Source organism: Crocodylus porosus, unplaced genomic scaffold (assembly GCF_001723895.1).
Source record: "Crocodylus porosus isolate Cpor-Errol unplaced genomic scaffold, CroPor_comp1, whole genome shotgun sequence".
Classification (NCBI taxonomy): domain Eukaryota; kingdom Metazoa; phylum Chordata; order Crocodylia; family Crocodylidae; genus Crocodylus; species Crocodylus porosus.
Window position 1 is genome coordinate 208,635,909 of NW_017728886.1, and position 11,182 is coordinate 208,647,090.

General features: G+C 43.0%; 1 long non-coding RNA gene across 1 annotated transcript in view; it reads right to left on the reverse strand.

The window, feature by feature from the left end:
* The window catches only part of LOC109324967, an 11,949-nt gene extending 4,425 nt beyond the window's left edge, over positions 1 to 7,524 (reverse strand). The window contains exons 1-2 of the long non-coding RNA XR_002105054.1: positions 7,310 to 7,524; positions 2,450 to 2,491 (exon numbers count right to left, since the gene is read on the reverse strand). This is a non-coding gene — a long non-coding RNA (uncharacterized LOC109324967). The remainder of the gene's footprint in view (positions 1 to 2,449; positions 2,492 to 7,309) is intronic.
* Positions 7,525 to 11,182: the final 3,658 nt, after the last annotated feature.

The following is an 11,182-nucleotide window of genomic DNA, read 5'->3' on the forward strand; positions in this document are numbered from 1 at the left end:
CCCCCCACATCTTAGTGTCATCAGCAAATTTGAACAGGGTGCTTTTTACCCCCTTGTCCAAGTCACTGATGAAGATGTTGAACAGTGTGGACCTGAGGACTGAGCCCTGCACAAGCCCACTGCCCACATCCCTCCATCCACTACCACCCCCTGGGAATGGCCCTCCAGCCAGTTGGTGACCCATTTGACTGTGTAGGTGTCGACACCACAGTTCCCCAGTTTCTTAATGAGAACGGGGTGAGAGACAGTGTCAAAGGCCTTCCGAAAGTCCAGAAAAACTATGTCCACTGATACCTCTGCATCTAAGGATTTGGTGATCTGGTCATAGAAGGCCACCAGTTTGGTCTGACAGGACCAGCCTCTAATGAACCCGTGTTGGTTGCCCCTAAGCATAATCTCCCCTGCTGGCCCCTTGTGGACATGTGCCAGAATAATTCTCTCAAAAATCTTACCTAGGATCGAGGTAAGACTAACTGGCCTATAGTTTCCTGGGTCCTCCTTCCTCGCTTTTTTTGAAGATGGGAGCCACATTGGCCCTTTTCGAGTCCTCTGGCACCACACCAGAGCACCAGAAGTGCTCGTAAAGCCGTGCTAGGCGTCCCACAATGACCTCTGCTAATTCCCTCAGCACTCTGGGGTGGAGATCGTCTGGACCAGCTGATTTTAAATACATCCAGGCCCTCCAGAAGTTCCCTGACTAGATTCTAACTGACCCTTGACCTAGGTGTGCCTCCCCTGGGGCCTGAATGGGGCCCAGTGGGGGGGCTGATACAGTCCCCACTCAGGTGCCTATACAAGAGCATGAAGGCTGCTCCACATGCTGTAATTGCAGCACTTTGGAGCACATTCAATTAATTGAGAGTGCTGGCGCATGGCAATTACCATGCTCCAGCAGCTGCCTGTGTCTCATGTATCAGTGTTCCCATGCTTCAAAATGGTGGTGGACAGTGCTTGAATTAAAGCTCACTGAATGAGCTGGAGTTCAAGTGCCCCTGCCACTATTTTGAAGGGCAGGGATGCTGATACACAAGACGCTGAAGTGCTTTAATTAAAACAGCTCTCAGAGTGGCTCTCAGAGCCGCTCTAACTAAAACACCCCTGTCCCCCACCCACAGAGCACATGTAAAAGTGCTTTATGATTTTTGGACTGAAGTAGCAGAAGCAGCAATGACTACTGCAGCTGTCAACACAGAAAAGCAGAAGTAAGTAAAGACTCATTGTTACCTAACAAGTCTTGTGATGAGTCAGGGTTGATGGTAGTTATATTCAGAGTTTAGATTATGGGTTTACAGAGTGCCCCCAACCTCAAATGGCATGTCTCTAGTAACAAACTTCCTAACTCTTATTGTCACTAAGATAACCCAGGCGTCAGCTGTGACCCCTCATTAGCACAGACCATAGTTGTAACCCAGGTGGTACTTAGGCAAGGCACCCCCTCTCCTATTAAAGGGATCTAGTGAGTACTAGTGGGAGGGCTAGCCGCTTCCCTCCTATCCCCTACAGAGCAGAGCCAAGACCAACTGGAACTTAACCATATATGGGTTTAATAGGAAAAGAGTTGGGTTAAGATATGACACACACATGCGGAGGGCAATGGGTACAGGAGAACAAGAGGGGATTCAGTAAAGGTAAGGTACACATATACATCTAGCAGAGGCAAATCAGCAACAAACTTGAGGTGTAGGCTCACAGAATTTGAAGCACAGGCACCCTGGAGGGGCAGGCAGGGAAAGAGGGGAGGAAACCCTTCTACCCAGTGGGGATTCCAGTCCCCCCTGGTTGGTTCACCCCTCTGGTACCTTAGCCAGAGATCAGACGCAGGTCTTCCATGTGGCAGATGAGAACTCTACCACTGAGCTATCAATGCCTGAGTGGCTGCCTGTGGCTCCAGGCTCTCGTGCCTCCAGGATCCTCCATGTGCCATCTACATGCCAAGCAGCCTGGCCTCATGCTGCTGAGGGTTGGATGCCTGAGCCACTGCCTGTGGCTTGGATCCCAGATGGGGATCTGCCATGCACCGCCTATGCACCGAGCAGCTGGAGCCCAAGCCATCACCTGCAGTTCCTAGGCTCTAGGGCTCTTCTCAGGCTCCACCCCGCTGGCCACCTCTCACCAGCTCTTCAGGACTCCTCTCCTTCATCTCTCATCATCTTTTTTCTTGGAGCCAGGTGTGCTGCCTCTTTTATCCTCCCCAGATGGCTATTGGGACCAATCAGGGGACATGAGAGGTGAGTCTACTCTTAGGTCCGGTTTCCCTACCTGGCCCCTGGGTGAGCGGGGGGCAAGCCTTCTCCTTTTCCAGGGCCTGATTGATGGGGAAAAGGAAATCCTCCCCCACCAATCATTTTTTAATTTTTCAAAACCTCGGGTCAAGCTACCACCAGCTAGCCCACCACACATCATTATTGAACCAAAATAATACATATTAGAATATCTGAGTTATACTTACCTGCTTCTCTACCACTGTCGCATGCACCTTCACCAGGTGATCCTAAATGACAGAATGAATGAACACTGATCTGACATCAAGTGCAGAAATACACAAAAACCTAAGGCAAAACACTTCACCCTCCCTAAAAGTCACATTGCTAACCTCAGAATAGCTGTTCTTAACCAACATAATTTTGAAAACTGATTTGAATAGAGAATTGTGGAACAAGAAATCATTTACAGACTAGATTGTGTTAAGTATTGTCTAAACAGAGACTATAGATTCTTATCCCAGTACCTGGATTAGCTTTTGGGTGCAGATAGAAGTGCAACTCCCAGCTGTAAATGAGAATGCTTTGCAGGAAGATTTACAACAACCTCCCCAACCAAATACGAGTTCACTGTTGGTTCCAGGGGGAGGGGAGTTTAGCTGCTGGCCTGTAGCCAGTTTCCCCTAGCAATGACCCCTCCTTTTTCCCAGCCTGTCCCTGTTTCAGAATGGGAGAGGGGAAAGGGAGCAGAGAGAGCTCATTCTAGGGGTTCCCCAACTGGTACTGGAGGGAGGGGTGGATGAATTGGAGCCGTGCACTTCAGGGGAGCTCCAATACTCTAGCCCCACCCTCCAGCAGTGGCTGAAAACCCCCCAGATTGAATTCCTTCTGCTCCCTTTTCCCCCCTTCCCATTCTGAAAACAGCTTGAGGCTGGTAAGCAAAGCACATAGTAGTTACGGGAAACACTCCATTTTAAAATATCTTTATCTGACCTTGCATGCAATGAGGGGGCTGATTTTCATCCAATTGACTGTTTTTTAAGCTGTCTGCAGCCATGCACTTGTGTTTGCTCACAGCTATAAACTGTCTTCTGTGGCCAGATCAGGCAAATATTGTCACGTCTGTTTACACCCACAAATTGCTTTGTTGTTATCTCCTATCCTTCTGCCTTTCTAAGCACTGCCCTTTCTTCTTATTTTTCTCCTTGCCTGTCTCTTCTATTTAAGTCACTCCTTCTATTTAATAGTTTGTTCTCTGCATGTCCTTTCATACCATCTGATGACGTGAGCTGTTGCTCACAAAAGCTTATGCCTCTCTTATTCAGTTAGCCTAGATGGTGCACATCTGTCCTGCTTTCTGGATAAGCAGCACTAGGATGGTTTCTAACCTACTGGGGGAAGGGACCCAGGCTAGACCCTATAACCTTCTCTTGTTTAGGTTAGGAACCATCTCAGAAAGCCACCCTTCCTCTGATTATGTTTCTTCTGCTGGCCTCACATATCTTTTCCTCTGTGCTACCTAGTAGGTCGGCTTCTAAAGAAAGACTGGAAATTGCACTGGAACAATCCCTAGCCCATGGTTGGGTCCCTTTGCAAAAGGTATGAGTTCAAGTCTCCTATGGTTTGGGGAGGCCTAGAACCTGGGTCTCTTCATCCCCCCAGAAATGTGTTCCAGCTGCTTGGCAACAAGGTGCTATGCAGCAATAGTGATTTCGATGTTCAAACTGCTCCACTTTATATAATATTTAAACATTCACTAGGCCAAGAACTGAAACTCAGATATCTCATGTGTTGCATGAGTGGTCTAAACACCAGATTAGAGAGTCATTATTATGCTCATCTTCGGTGCTTAGTTAAATATTTTATACAAAGCAAAAACAGCTCCAAGAGGAGGGATGGAGAGCATTCTACCTAAAAATACTCTTCATCCTGTTTAGTAAGGCTGTGTAAAATGGCACCATTCTATTTTGCCTTGTGTTTAGACGGTTCGATGGAACAGAGTTCTGTTTCAAATTTCATTTAGATTTAAAACAGCTGTTCTGTTCCATTCTGTTGAAACAGAAAGGTTGTTTTGACAGTGTTTCAATGTTTCACTGGGGACAGGGAGTCAGCTCAACTGGGCTGACTCCCCACCCCTGGTAAAATCTAGTTCAGGGGATGGGAAGAAGCCCAGATGGGCTGACTCCTGGACCCCAGCGCTATCTAGCACTGGGGATGGGAAGTCAGCCCAAATGGGCTGAGTTCATTCCCCCGGTGCTATGGTCAAAACATTTCAACTTTTGAAACATTTTGACTAGTCTCGTTTTGTTTCGAGGCTGTTTCGCAGCCCTTTGTTTCATTTTGATTTTGCTGTTCTGACCTCAAAATGAGTTGAAACACTGTTGAAACAAAATGGCCAGTGAAATTTTGCATAGCCCTACTGATTAGTACTTGAGGGGCATGTCTACATGTGCATATTAATGTGATGCAATAGACTCTGGTGCTTATTCCACTGGAGTTTATTGCTCCCAGGTAAATGTTTACATGTGTGCCTGGGACTGCAGCATGCTAAGCCAGATCAGAGCAACCCAGGCTGGCAAGGGGGCCAGGGGGCCAGCCTGCCAATTTGATGCTGCTCTCCCCAGCTCAATGTGCTGTGGAGGTGTTGGCTGGGGCATGAGGGTGCTTCAGTGAGGGCTTAGCTAACAGGCAGCCCCTACAATGAAGCAGCCTCTTGCCCCAGCCATCAGGTCAGCATCTACATGTATGCTACCATGGAGTTTTTTTTAACCTTCCAGCAGGATAGTACTTGTAAACAGTACTTGTAAATAGCAGTACAAGTACTATCCTATTGTGGAGTAAATTAGTTTAATCCAACCTAATAGGGGCACACATGTAGACAAACAACATTTACTCTGTAGCTAGTCTCTGCATAGTAAATGTATCTAGACACATCAAGAAGAGTAAAACTTCGGTTTAAATCCCTACTCTAAATCAGGCAGATCGTAGATTTGAAGCTTGACTTCTCACTTCTGGAGCATTTTACAGCCTGGTGGTCAGGGCCATCTTCTAAGAAGTAGATGTCAGTTCATATCTCCTCAGGAATAGAATGCAATTGAACCCAGACATTTCACAACTTGCAAGAGTGTAATAATCCCTGAGTTTTTGCACAAAAGGGGGACTGCTTTTTCTCCTCCTTTGAAACTCCTACCCCTTCGTTCCCTTTGTTTTCTTACATGAGCTAGAAACAAAATATTTCATTTCAGTTTCAATAGAACATTTTTGTTGAACAAAACTATTTTTCAGTATTTCTTTTTGGTGATAGAAAATGAAAAAAATGGTTCAAATTAAGTAGTTGAAGATTGTTTCCCTCTGTTCTAGACATTTCCCAATTGGCTCATTTATTTGGCTGCTTAGGATGCTGTTTTCTGTGGACCCTATTTGGAGGTGCCCAACTCTCCTCATACACTGGCCACATCTACATGAGATGCTAACTACACAGTAGCTCATTACTACAGTGCAGTAACTTATCACTTTTGCTCAGTAGTATTGTGGGGCATGAAGCATGATGTGACGCTACTGTGCAGCAGTAACAAGCTACTGCTCAGTCAGCATCACCAGAAAGGTGTTTGGAAACTGGTTACTGTGCAGTGTTTGGAAACTGGTTACTGTGCAGTCATCTAGTACTTGTGTATGCAGCCACTGTATAGGGAAGCTAGGTACCTAACATGTGGCTGTGCATTCTATTATGGGGGCTAAACAAATGACGTCATTCATGAAAATGCTCTGAATTTGCAGTCTCTTTCCATTCTGCACTGAGCCCTTTTTCAATCATGGCTTATGAACTAGAATGCTGAAATGAAATTTTATTGTGTATTATGTAAGGATTTCATTAATCTGTGTAAGGATTTTATGAGATCTAAGTTTATTATGCTTCTTGATGATTTCTTGAGGTGAGATCAGAAATAGAAAATGTCTTACCATCTACCTTGCTTCCTCTCTGTGCAGGGACTTGTTACCAACCTTGGGCCTGAGTGAGGATGCATTGCCTTGCAATGTTTGTGCTAAATATACATCTTTTTGTTACCATTTGTATTTCATAACTCCCACTGACCGGTATAAAACCCGCCAACAAATACATAGCCCTCTGCAGTAATTGTCAGGAAGCAAAGGGATTAACAGTTCTGAGAGTCTGATTAAAAGTGAACTGGGAGGGAGAAGGAACATTCAATGGGATAGGAGAGGAAACTGGTACCCACTAGTTTTGCCAATAACTGTGGCTGCTTATATACATCGTGGGGATTTACTTTGGTTTAATTCTCCCTGAATTGAAGTGGTAGGTTTTTAAAAACACTGCTTCGATTTAGGGAAAATTAAAGTGAAGTAAACTCCTGTGGTGTGTACACAAGGGTCGGGCCTGATCCTTACCTGCCTCTCTAGTGGTGGGGGGGAGGGAGGTGGGTGAGCTGCCAGCGGGATGAGCGGTCCCTGAGCTGCAGGGGGCCGCCGGTGCTTCCCTCCACAGCAGCACCCCCCAGGTGGCACCCACCTGCAGGCAGCTGGCTCGGGCAGCCCTGGGGGGGCACCACAGCTGCGGAGGGAAGTACCAGGCCCCCACATAGCTGAGCCAAGCAGGCAGGCTCCGGGGAGGGAAAAAAAAAAGATCAGGCTTGCTCTTTTTTTTCCTTCAGTGAAGCCTGCCTGCACGGGCTGCCTACACAGGAGCCCAGTGCTTCCCTCTGCAGCTGTTGCTGTTAGGTAGCAAACTAAAACACCTTGGAGGTGTTTTAGTTTGCTACCTCCCAAAGTCACTTAAAGCACAATACACCGCCAACAGTGTAAACAGCAGCACCATTAAAGCAGTGCAAAAGGGCATTTAAGCCTCTTTAAAGGCCAATTTAGTGGCATGTACAAAGGCCCTGTGGCAATAAAACTTTAGGAAAATAAACACCATAGACCTTCAATTCTATTAACATGGACACCATTTTTCAGCACAATGAGGTAGCTAAAGTCTAAGCAGACTCAGAAAATCTCTTTGTTCATATATTCCTAGAACAGAATTCCTGAAACAAAACAAATATTTAAAACTATCCTTGAAATTTTGTAGAAATGCAGCATCTCAGACTTACACATCATATTGGCCTTCTCAAGCATGCTGACTGTCTCCGAGTTTTGAGAGTTGCTCCTTTGTTGGTGTGTGTTTAGAGCTTTCCTGTGAGGAAGAGGTGCCAGGGAAATCTCTTCACTGAAGTCCTACTCAGGGTCAGGGTCTCACTTGTGAGGTCACACTAGTCATCTTCTGTTCATGCCATCACCACCATGACACTTACGTTAATAGAGCCAAGGCAAACACAACAAGCAGAAGGCAAGGTTAAATATAAATCCTGTGGCTCATCAACAATCAGCGCTGTGACAACAAGCCTGTAACAAATAAACGCATATGGGGCCTCATCCTTATCTTCTGACCCTGAATGACTGAACAGCAGCCAGGTCCCATTTGTTGCATTCATGTATGCCTGTTTTCTAACAATATAGAAATATAAGTACTCAGGCAATCTCTTCCCTAAAATGCACTACTTTTTAGTGGCTTTACAACTTTAGAGGGTAGGTTATGGCAGGTTTTGGTTCAAAAAGTGGGGGTGGGGGAGGGAAATGTTCAGCATTATTGTAGGAGCAACAGCTGCCAGATGCAGCAAAGGAAATTTAAGTTGGAGATTAGGAATAACTTTTTGACTATGAGGGTGATCAAGCACTGGAACTTGCTACCAAGAGAATTTGTAGAAGCTACATCCCTGGAAACTTTCAAGGGCAGGTTAGACAGACACTTGGCTGGGATTGTTTAGTCAGCGATAATCCTGCCTTGAGCAAGGAGTTGGATTAAACGACCTCATGAGGTCGCTTTCTGCCCTACTTTGCTATGATGCTATGACCACTTTTGCTTCTACGCATTCTAAATTTCCGGTGCAAATGTTCAGACAGTAGCCCTGTCTCCAAGCCCTAGCAAGGTTTAATATTTCAAGTAAAAAATACTTTTAGCTCATTCTTTACTATACTGTGACAAATGGATTAAACATACTTTGAAAAGGGAGCACCTGAATGGGTTCCAATAGCAGGATTTTGTTTAAAACAGCACTTAAAGATCATAATGTCTATGATACAGCCATTGACTATCATATTCTAAAAGCTGGGGCAACCATTTTAAATGTGCTGTCAGTAGTTATTTAAGGATTGGAAGAAACAATTTATTCTTGGAACAGATTACTGTTGCTTAATTTTAAGTAGTTCGAGTAGATGTGCCGGACCACAAGTATATAGGTAAATAATGCACATGTGCACCTTCCCAATATAACACAGTTTGTTTGAAGGCTCAGTGGGGGACAAATCAAATATATATTTTTAAATGTGTATGATTAAAGATATGTAATGGATATGTTCAAATTGTATATAAATCAACTTCGGTTTACCCATGCAAATAAAAGAATAGGTTGCAAACACCATATTTAAAAACACTGTTAAAACCATTTATATATTTTAAAAGCAAAATCAGTATTTTCAGCATATTTTTACATTTTTCAGATCAATTAGATAGGAATAATATGTGAAATGAGTTGTTAGGGTTGATAACAAACCTTTCAGAATTCATATCCATCCATTCCTTTAGAATAAATCTAAATAAAATGTCCATAGATACAGAATGCAAATGGAAGCAAATCCTGATAAAGACAAAACCATGCATGTCAACAACAGTGTTAAAACCAGTGTACTTAATTAAAAAAGTGAAGTCAATTAAAATCAAAACAACAGTGCAGCATGTACAAATGCTGAAATAATCATTAGGCCTTGCTGAATAATGGAGGAGTATAGAATTTTTTTAAGTGAAACAGCAGGGGTGATACATTACACAAAGCAACAATCTACAACAATATGACAATTGAATTACTTCAGCCCCATTAGGCAGGTGCAGAAGAATAATTAACATGAATTTTTCCAATGGAAAAGGAAAAAAAAAACTTTTTGTCTAACACAAACTGCTGTTCCCCACCCCCCACCAAATGATGAGAAAATATGACAATAAATGGAATGATTAAAAATAGCAACTTTATGCTTATCCTCTTTGTGGAGCTGGTTAATCATGGGATAAAATATGCAGACAAACTATTCTTTAACAGTCTGGCAATGTTAAAACAGGCTATGCTGGCATCACTGTAACTTTCTCTGTTCTGTCTATGTGTAAGCTTTGATTTTTCATATTAAAAACAAAAATAAAAGATATGCTGTAGTTTTTGATTTTATAATCTCCTTTTAATATAAAAGGCATCCAGTCAAGCCTTGGGCTGTATCCAGTATCTGTTTTTCCATGTCAAATTCAAAACAAATTTTGACCTCCAATTCCATTCCAAGCAACAGATTGTTCCCTAAAATACCCAAAAAAAGAGAAAGGCAAGGTTTTTTTGGTAATATTTTATTGGACCAACTATATAGTTGGGACAGATGTTATACAAGCTTTGCGGCATGAAATGCCCTTCACAAAATGTAAGCAGGTTCAAAAACAACAGTTTCTTCTAAAAGAAGTTTTACAGAATAGACATCCATGAACAGACTTTCTCTTGGGAAACTTTGTGTACTTTAGTAAGAAAATTTCCCTTGAGAGAAATGGGTACTTTAGTATGAAAATTTGAAACATTTGATTTTCTTTGTTTAGAATAAGGAACTGGAAGAACTCTAACACTTACTTAATTTTCATAATCTTCTTGTGACCTCCACACTTTAGAAATATATCAGTAAGTCACATTCAGCCATTCGAGTACATATATCATGAACAGGGATCTGGGTTTCCTGTTTGCTGCAGAAAAATGTAGATTTTTTCCCTTAAAGGAGAAAAATGCAGATTTCCTCCTTTAGAGGAAACCATGGGTTTCCCTTTGTAGTTTGGAAGCCATCCAGGCTGCAAGGAGCTGCTTGGGTCTGGAAGGTGTGGACAGAAGGTGAATGGAGCTGGGGGCACCATGTGTACTGGCAGGGGTGGAGGGTGGGGGTAGTGGACTGAACATCAGGAGTGAGGGGCATCTGCAGGGATGGGGTGCTGTGCTTTGGGAGTGAGGAGCAATGGCATGGGTGGGGGCAGGCACCAGCATATCAGGGCTACTCAGCATCACAAAGCAGTGATGGGGATAGTCACAGCTTGACCAGCATCCTAGTGAGTGAAGGCAGTGGGGGAAGCTCTGATTTTCCATGATAAAAAAATCCAAAATAAACCACTAAAATATATAGGTATTTATCATTTATTTTATTATAATGATTGAAGCACTGGTAGGCTTCCAAATGCTTTAAAATTATAAATATATCAATACACATAACGGAAGAACATGGATTTGGGGGCTTTTAATCAGAGAATTTGACATTTTTAAACATGGAAACCCAGGATTGCTAATCACGAAACAGTACAAGCTGGATAGGAATGGACCCCAAACTCAGTCCAAAATTCAAAGCGAACTCAAATTGAATTGACTTATTTTTGACAGGCTCTCCTGTTTCTCTCCCAGAATCTCAAGGAAGAGTATTGAGGTACTCAAAAGCTAGCCTATGCCTATCCTAACCCTGCAGTTTGTTCAATAAAAGAGATGATAAACAAAAATCCTTGCCTCTTGCATATATCCTGGACCTCACAGATGCAACATTATTTCAACATTGCAAACAATGATTAGATATTTTTATTAGACACTGTTTTACAATTTCACATGTATAAGCTTCTTAGACTGAGACTGAAGCTGACATAACATCTACAGTACCTTGACGCATACAATTAAAATCAGGAAATAATGCAGTCTCCCCTTCAACACAAAAACACATACACATATTGTATTCACAAGATTTCCAGCCATTTTAGTTAGGATTTATTTAGGGAGAGATTGTTTTTCTCATTTTTTTTCAGGATGAAAATATCCTGCATTCATACCACTCCTTTTTCCCTAATTTGTCTATCAACTTTTTGAGAATTATAT